The 8663-nt window shown below is 41.5% G+C and overlaps 1 pseudogene across 1 annotated transcript; it reads left to right on the top strand.

Moving 5' to 3' along the window:
- Positions 1–4147: 4147 nt before the first annotated feature.
- On the top strand, positions 4148–5038 carry LOC307175898 (lysine-rich coiled-coil protein 1-like; annotated as a pseudogene). The gene has a single exon. The product of its transcript is annotated as a lysine-rich coiled-coil protein 1-like (transcript).
- The last annotated feature ends 3625 nt before the right edge of the window (positions 5039–8663 follow it).

Here is an 8663-nt window from a genome sequence, read left to right as displayed (position 1 = left end):
GGATTGATCCCTTAATCATTAGGTAGTGTCCTTCTTTATCTCTTGTAAGAGTCTATTTTAAAACCTAGTTTCTCTGAAATTAGTATTGCTACTCCAGCTTTCTTTTGATTTCCATTTGCATGGAATATCTTTTTCCATCCCCTCATTTTCAGTCTGTATGTGTCCCTAGGTCTGAAGTGGGTCTCTTGTAGACAGATATATATGGATCTATTTTTTGTTTCCATTTACCCAATTTATGTCTTTTGGTTGTAGCATTTAATCCATTTACATTTAAGGTAATTATCAATATATATGTTCCTATTACCATTTTCTTTATTGTTTTGGGTTCGTTTTTTTAGGTCTCTTCCTTCTCTTGTGTTTCCTTACTGTAGAATTTCCTTTAGCATTTGTGGTAAAGCTGGTTTTGTGGTTCTGAATTCTCTTAGTCTTTGCTTGTCTGTAATGCTCTTGATTTCTCTGTCAAATCCAAATGAGATCCTTGCTGGTTAGAATAATCTTGGTTGTACGTTTTTCCCTTTCATCACTTTAAATATATCCTGTCACTCCCTTCTGGCCTGCAGTTTTTCTGCTAAAAAGCAGCTGATAACCTTATGGGCATTCCCCTGTGTATTATTTGTTGCTTTTTTCTTGCTTCTTTTAATGTTTTTTTCTTGATTTTAATTATTGTTAGTTTGATTAATATGTGTCTTGGTGTGTTTCTCCTTGGTTTTATCCTGTATGGGACTCTGTATTTCCTGGACTTGGGCAGCTATTTCCTTTCCCACGTTAGGGAAGTTTATGACTATAATCTCTTCAAATATTTCCTCAGACCCTTTCTCTTTCTCTTCGTCTTTTGGGACCCCTATAATTCGAACGTTGGTGCCTTTAATGTTGTCCCAGATGTCTCTGAGACTGTCCTCATTTATTTTCCATCTTTTTTCTTTTCTTTTCTTTTTTTTTTGCGGTACGTGGGCCTCTCACTGTTGTGGCCTCTCCCGTTGTGGAGCACAGGTTCCAGATGTGCAGGCTCAGTGGCCATGGCTCACGGGCCTAGCCGCTCCGCGACATGTGAGATCTTCCCGGACCGGGGCACGAACCCACATCCCCTGCATCGGCAGGCGGACTCTCAACCACTGCGCCACCAGGGAAGCCCCCATCTTTTTTCTTTATTCTGCTCCTCAGCAGTTATGTCCACTATTCTGTCTTCCAGCTCACTTATTGTTCTTCTCTCTCAGTTATTCTGCTATTGATTCCTTCTAGAGTATTTTTCATTTCAGTTATTGTGTTGTGCATCACTGTTTGCTCTTTAGTTCTTCTAGGTCTTTATTATACATTTCTTGTATTTTCTTGATCTGTTGCTCCATTCTATTTCCAAGTTTTTGGATCATGTTTACTATCATTCCTCTGAATTCTTTTTCAGATAGGTTGCCTATTTCCTCTTCATTTATTTGGTCTTGTATGTTTTTTCTTGTCCTTCCTAATATTTTTTTTGTCATTTCATTTTTTTTGTTGGGTGTGGCTGTGTTCCTGTCCTGCTGGTTGTTTGCCCTAAGGCATCCAGCCCTGGAGTTTGCAAGCAGTTGGGTTGAGCCAGGTCTTGGTGTCGAGATGAGGACTTCTGGGAGACCTCATACCAATTAATATTCCCTGGGATCTGAAGTTCTCTGTTAGTCCAGCACTTGGGCTTGGTACTCCCACCACAGGTGCTTAGGCCTGACCACTGCCCTGAGAACCAAGACCCTGCAGGCTGAGTGAATAGTCAAAAGAAAAAAAAAAAAAAGAGAAGAAAAGAAAAAAATCAACAAACAGAAAAGAGCATAACAATAACAAAGAATAAAAACTAAAAAAAATTAGAAAAATAATTAAACAACAACAAAACAGAACAGAACAGCAAAAAAAATAAACAACATAAACAAATTTTTAAATTAAGTAAAAAAGTAAAAATAAAAGATAAAAGTACTAAAAAAATTTTTTTAAATAAATGAAAAATAAAATAATAAAAAGTTCCCTGGTGCCTCCTCTATCAATGTTCTTGCTCCGATGGTGCAAGAACACCCTACTCCCACCTCCCCAGTAGGCCTCCAAGACCTCTAGGGAGGTCTCTGGACCCGCTGTGTCAGCCCCACTTCTGCGTGTGTTCCTCTCACCAGCGTCTGTTACTGGAGCTGGCCCAGAGGACAAGTGCTGGGGCGCAGGCCTCCATCGGTGCACTCACAGGGGCCAGCACAGTCAGAGGAGGCCTTGGAGGGGGGCGGTACTCAACCCACCTGGACCCGTGTGGCCAGAGGTGGCCCTGTCAGGGATGGTACTCAGGCTTCCAGGACCCACGCAGCCAGAGGAGGCTTTGGTGGGGGTGGGGCTTAGGCCTGGGACCCATGCAGACAGAAGAGGCGTTGGTCGTGGGAGGGCTCAGGCCTGGGACCCATGAAACTAGAAGAGGCCTGGTTGGGGGAGGAGGCTCAGGCCCGGGACTCATCTAGCTGGAGGAGGCCTTGGGATCTGGGCGTTAAGGCCTGGGATCCCAACAGGATTGCCAGGGCCCAAGTGGGCAGGGGAGACACTGCATCCCCCTCCAATCCCCACTTATCTCCCCATCTTGAGTGGGCCCTTCTGAGCATGGGAACCTCTCCCCTCCTCCAGCCTCCCTCAGGGGTGCTGGTCCCAACCCACCTCCATTTTTCCTTGCCCCTCCCCTTCCCTCCCACATCCTACCTGGTTGAGCAAGGATTCCTCCCATCAACTTAGGTGTCTGAGGTCCCCCATCAGCATCTAGCAGGAGCCCTAGCTGTGAGGAGACTTGAACTCTGTGTCCTCTTACTCTGCCATCTTGATTCTGCCAATGTGTATATTTAAGGTACAATTTAAAATGTAATCTCTGCTATAATACATGTTTACATTATTAGACATAGTTAAATGATATTTCAATAAAATGAAAAATAGTTATATTTTTAGCAGTTGACACACAAAAAATCTGGTTTTCTTTACTCTTTTATTGCTTTCCTGGAACCAAAGGCACTTGAATTTGAGACACTTGGATCAGTGTTTTATCTTAGCAAATGAAAAGAAGAAATCTGGCTTTGCCCTCTAAATGCCTTTCAAATAATGACTGAAAGTTGATGATGACTGACTTCTCTCAGTGAGCACAGCCTGTACTATATTTAGCATGACAATGACCTTTGGTTAAGCAGTAGACTGCTTGCTTCTTCATTTACCTTTCTTCAAAATTGTTAAAATTGTTGGTGCTCCTTTGAAAATGCTGTACATTTTAAATAATTTGAAGCAAATATTGAATCAAAGATAAATCAGTTATATAATATGTACTCAGCTAAAGTAAGCATATTCTAATCTTGTGAATAAGAAAAACTCACATATAAATAATAATGTCCTTAATAATATTATGACAGTATCTCCTTTATTTGTCAACGTTCTTTGTACTTAGTGGTCATGATTATTGATAGTGATTGTGATTTTCTTGATTAGAATATAAATTCCACAAGGACAACACTTTAAAAATGTTAACTGGGCTTCCCTGGTGGCGCAGTGGTTGAGAGTCTGCCTGCCGATGCAGGGGACACGGGTTCGTGCCCCAGTCCGGGAAGATCCCACATGTCGCGGAGCAGCTGGGCCCGTGAGCCATGGCCGCCAAGCCTGCGCGTCCGGAGCCTGTGCTCCGCAACGGGAGAGGCCACAACAGTGAGAGGCCCACATACCGCAAAAAAAAAAAAAAAATGTTAACTGGAGTAGTGCACCTCACCGCCATGGCGGCGGTGCTGTCCAGTCAGCCGCTGGTAGTGGTAGCAACTTTCCCTCAGGAAGTCCGGTCTCCGCCTCCTGCTCCCACCCCACTTGCTCGGTGGCTGAGGCAGCGGTGGCGGCAACGGTTGTCCCTGCCTCTCCGCCTCCACCACCTTGGCCTACCCACCGACTGGCGACGTTGGCGGGGAGGGGGACTGTAGTTGTAGACGGCTGCCCCTGCCTCAGAGAAGATACCACGTTGAATGAGCAAAGACTGAACTTTATACAGATACCTTTTGTAAAAGGCTTATAAGGAATAGTGACATAATTTGAATCGCAGTGGATTTCACATTATGAGGTGAATGGGAGTGGAGTATTGGACAAAAAAATAGATTTTTTAATCTCTGCATCATGGTTTTTAGCTCTTCAGTTGTTGCACAGTCTCACTATTTGGGGAAAGTTCATGCTAAGAAACTGAAACAATTAATGGGTGAATATGATCAAATTTCTCCATCAAGTTCTCAACCTGATAAGGAGAATCCCTTGTCAACCTAATGAAGCATTCAAAGAAGACATCTGACTCTTTTCAGGATGAACTTGAAGATTATATCAAAGTACAGAAAACCAGAGGCTTAGAGCCAAATACTTGTTTCAGAAAGATGAGAGAGGATTATTTGGAAACCTGTGGATACAAAGAAGAGGTTGATTCTAGACCCAGGTGTAGAATGTTTAATCAAAGACTTCCTTATGAACCCGTCCAGACCTACCAAAGACCATGCAATATTTCACAAGCAGTGGAGAAGTGGTTACCTCAGTGGCTACCAGCTTATGACAGCAGGCTGAGACTCCCTGAGCAACTGTCAATTCACCAGGGACTGTTTCTCAGGAAAACCAGTAGCCCTGAACTTTAGTCAACAAGAGTATAACTGTAGCTCATACAGTGTAGAATCTGGAGTTTACAGGCATCTCTCCTTAGAAAACAGTACCAGTGCCCATCAAACTAGTTATAAACAGATACATCAGAAGAGAAAAAGACACCCAGAGGAAGGCTGGGATAAACCAGAAGAGGAGCGGCCCAAGCATAAGAGGAAGAAAGCTTATGAGGAAATAGACTTAGACAAACACAAGAGCATCCAAAGAAACAAAACAGAGGTGGAAACAGTCAGAGTCAGTACAGAAAAGCTTAAGAACTGAAAGGACAAAAAAAGCCAAGATGTAGCCTCTAAGAAAGAGGAATGTAAGCGTAGAAAAGAGAAAAAGGAACAAGGGAAAGAAAGGACAAGAAGAGGAGATGCTTTGGGACCAGTCTATCCTTGGATTTTGAAGCGCTTGCATTGGTTCTCCTGAGGTTAAATTGAAAAAATAGTTGAGGAGCTTGGTTTTACGATGTCCATGTTCATATCGCTCTTTTCATGTGAACAGGTACAAAGGCTAAGTGAACAGAAAACATTTAGTGTACTTTCTCTCCAACATGGAAATTACTTTTCCTCTCTTCTAAAATCATTACTACATTTTTCTTATACATAATGTAACTTCCCTTAATGAGGGTGGCTCTGCTTTTATTCATCAAATTGCTATGATGGTGGAAGTATTTTTTCCTCGGGAGGTCATTTATTTTAAATTGGAGGATTAATAGCTTTACAGAATCTATTTCTTGATTGGGTTTTAGTTTGGGATGGGTGTTTTTATATTCATTAGTTTTCTCTGTGAAGCAGTTTAGATTGATTTTCTTTTCCTTCGTTAGATCTAACTTGCAGTATATTTTCTAGATTGGAAAGTGGAAAATGACATACATTATAATAGGCTTAAGTTACATACAGTTTTAAACGTTTCAAGAAGTCTTGATACAAAATCAGTTTATATTCTGGAAATGTTTATAATATAATAAAGTTCTAATTTCTCCAAAAATATGTTAACTGTTATATCCTAAATATTCAGTAGAGTGCTTGGCACATAGTAGATAATAAATGTCTGTTGAAGTATTATTTAAGGATAACTGAAAAAAAAAACCCTATATTTGAATAATATGTATTAGCCAGATTAGGCTAAATTGCATTGTCAGTAATAAACAACATCCAAATATCTGTGGTTTAACATACAAAAGTTTATTTCTTGCTCCTGAAACATATTATTGTGGTTGACAGTGGGCTCTGCATCTGGATTGATGTAGGCTCTGCAGTCTTGTAGCAGCAACATTTGGATTAGAGCTCTCCACTCAGACATCATGGCAGGGGAAGAGAGAGAGACTTGAGAATCATGCACAGGCTTTTCTCCACTCATGTCTTTGGCCAGAAGTAGTCATATATCTTCATCAAGATGCAAAGAGGTTAGGAAGTGTTGGGAGCAAATAGAATATTGGATGAGTGTTACTGCCTCTGCCACAGCATGATAAATAAACCAGTGCCTAATTGTTACCTGAAGCTGCTGCTAGTAGCTGCTAGGATTATTGTTAGGCCCTTTAGTACATATTTCCAGATGTTAAAAGGACTTCATCCCCTAGGAGGACCATGGGGCAGGCTGTTATGTCACTCACTGGGGTTTCTGGAAATTCACAGTTGTGTCACATTGCTTATAATTTAGATTGCTCTTTGAACCACATTTTTTTTTTTTTTCCGGTACGCGGGCCTCTCACTGCTGTGGCCCCTCCCGCCGCGGAGCACAGACCCTGGACGCGCAGGCCCAGCAGCCACGGCTCACGGGCCCAGCCGCTCCGCGGCACGCGGGATCCTCCCAGACCGGGGCACGAACCCGCGCTCCCCGCATCTGCAGGCCGACCCCCAACGACCACGTCACCAGGGAAGCCCTTGAACCACATTTGATTGACAGTACCACATGCATAGATTGACCCAAGGTATTGGACCCTATTGGAGGTTAAGAGGGTGGGTCTCCAAAGTGGATTCAGAAGTGAAATCTGAGGGATTATCTCCCCCTTTCAACGGAAACTCCTCTTTATTTCCCAAAATATGGATCTCAGAAGTAAGCATTATAGAAACCAGTCTAGTTAGGGATCATTTTGCTGGTTCTGCCAAGGATGCTGGAGTTACCCTCCACATTGATGGTATTCTTGGGACCATGGTCCATCTTTTATAAGGTAGCCAGATCTCATTCCTGGAACTGATATGTCTTGCATTGACTTATCAAGGAATTTCCTTCTCTGAAGAGAAATCTCGTGTTAGCCACTAAGACAATACTGTCACTTCTTTACATGCTTATGTGAAGGCATGTAATGTTCTAATACATCTTTTAGGTCTCTATTTCTGAGTAAAATCTGTTGAATATATATAATTTAAGTTATTTTAGGCTATTATTTCCATAATGATGTGCATAGTCTACAAAATGATTCATAACCCTATGCATATAAGTTAGGAACAGAGTCATTCACCCAGTAAATGTTTGAGAAGCAACTCTGCATCAAGAATGAGGATAATTGATGACAACTATTGGATACACAAAGATGAATGAGACATAGTGACTACCTTTGAGATGCTCAAATGCTGGCTAGAGAAAGACATGTCAATAGATAATTCTGGTACATTGAGATTACTACTGTAAGTTAGGAGAAAAGTGATTCAGGGAAAGGATTGTTCCTCCCCTGTATTTTCAGGCTTTTCAGCCGTTGTAGCTGACTTTGAAAGTAGGTACTTCCTATCTGAGGCAGAGAATATTCCAAGGCAGATGGGAGCACTATGAAATATAAGAGGAGAAGCCTAGGTAAAGTTAAGGAGGTATAAAAGTTCATTACATGTCTGGGAACCTAGGAGAAAAACAATAAATTAGAATATTGTGTGCTTGTGAGGGAAGTAGTATACACTGAGTATAGAGATGTGTGGCTGCTGTAAAAATGGCTTCTAAGGAGTCATGCCTCCTGGAAGACTCATTCTGTATAATCTCCTCTCATGTTGAGGCTTGACCATGTGATATATAGAGGCTGGACAAGCACTCATGCACAAGACTTGCCTGGTTGGAGCCCTGAGGCTGTCATGGATGAAGAAGCCCAGATTAACCATTAGAGATCTCATGGAGGAGTAGGAACATGGAAAGAGATCCCAATGAAAGGGAGACTACGTGGAGAGAGAGCCCATGGAGAGGGAGACCATGTGGAGGGAGATTCATAGAGAGAGACCACATGCCTCATATCCCAGAGAGAGACAAGGACACACACACACACACACACACACACACACTGCACATGCAGAGAGATCCCATGAAAGGAGAGAGACCATGTGAAGATATGAGTCTCTGGAAGAATCCATCTCCAGTTGACAAACAGGCTGAATGCAGTCATATGTATGAACTCAGGCAAAAATCAACATGAGCACCATCCAGCTAAACAACAAAATTGTGGAAAGTAGTAAACTTTGTAGTTTTAAGCTACTAAGTTTTGGAATGATTTCTTATGAAGCAATAGATAACAGATACAGAAAGTAACTTTATTTAGTTATTTATTCAACAATTATTTATTGAGTGTATTGGGTATCTCCTATGTGCCAGGAACTCTGATAGATCAAGACTGCATTTTGCAGGGCCTTTCATTTCTTGGTAAGGAGTCATCTTTTGTCTGTCCTAACTCTAGCACTACAAATGTCATTGCTATTGTTTAAATTGAGGGCTTCATCATATCTTACCTATTGTAATAATGTCCCAGTTGTTCTCTCTTGCATTTCTGCTTTTTTCCAAAACACAAACATGATCTTTGTTATTATCCTGTTTAAATCTCTTTAATGGCTTACCATAACCTTCAGGTCAAATTTTAGACTCTTTTGTGTATATCACCTAATACCATTTATACCCTCTTCTCCAATGTCCAATAACTTGTAGTTCCCTAAATAAGCAATGCTTACCTAGGTATTAGAACCTTTGCACAATGTTGTTGTCTTGGCCTAGAAGGCCTTCTCTCATTTGTTTGCATGGAAAAAGCTTATATATACTTCCAGACACAGTCAAATCTA

The sequence above is a fragment of the Stenella coeruleoalba genome, assembly GCF_951394435.1.
Source record: "Stenella coeruleoalba genome assembly, chromosome: 17".
Lineage (NCBI taxonomy): Eukaryota > Metazoa > Chordata > Mammalia > Artiodactyla > Delphinidae > Stenella > Stenella coeruleoalba.
This window is presented reverse-complemented; position numbering and strand designations above follow the sequence as displayed.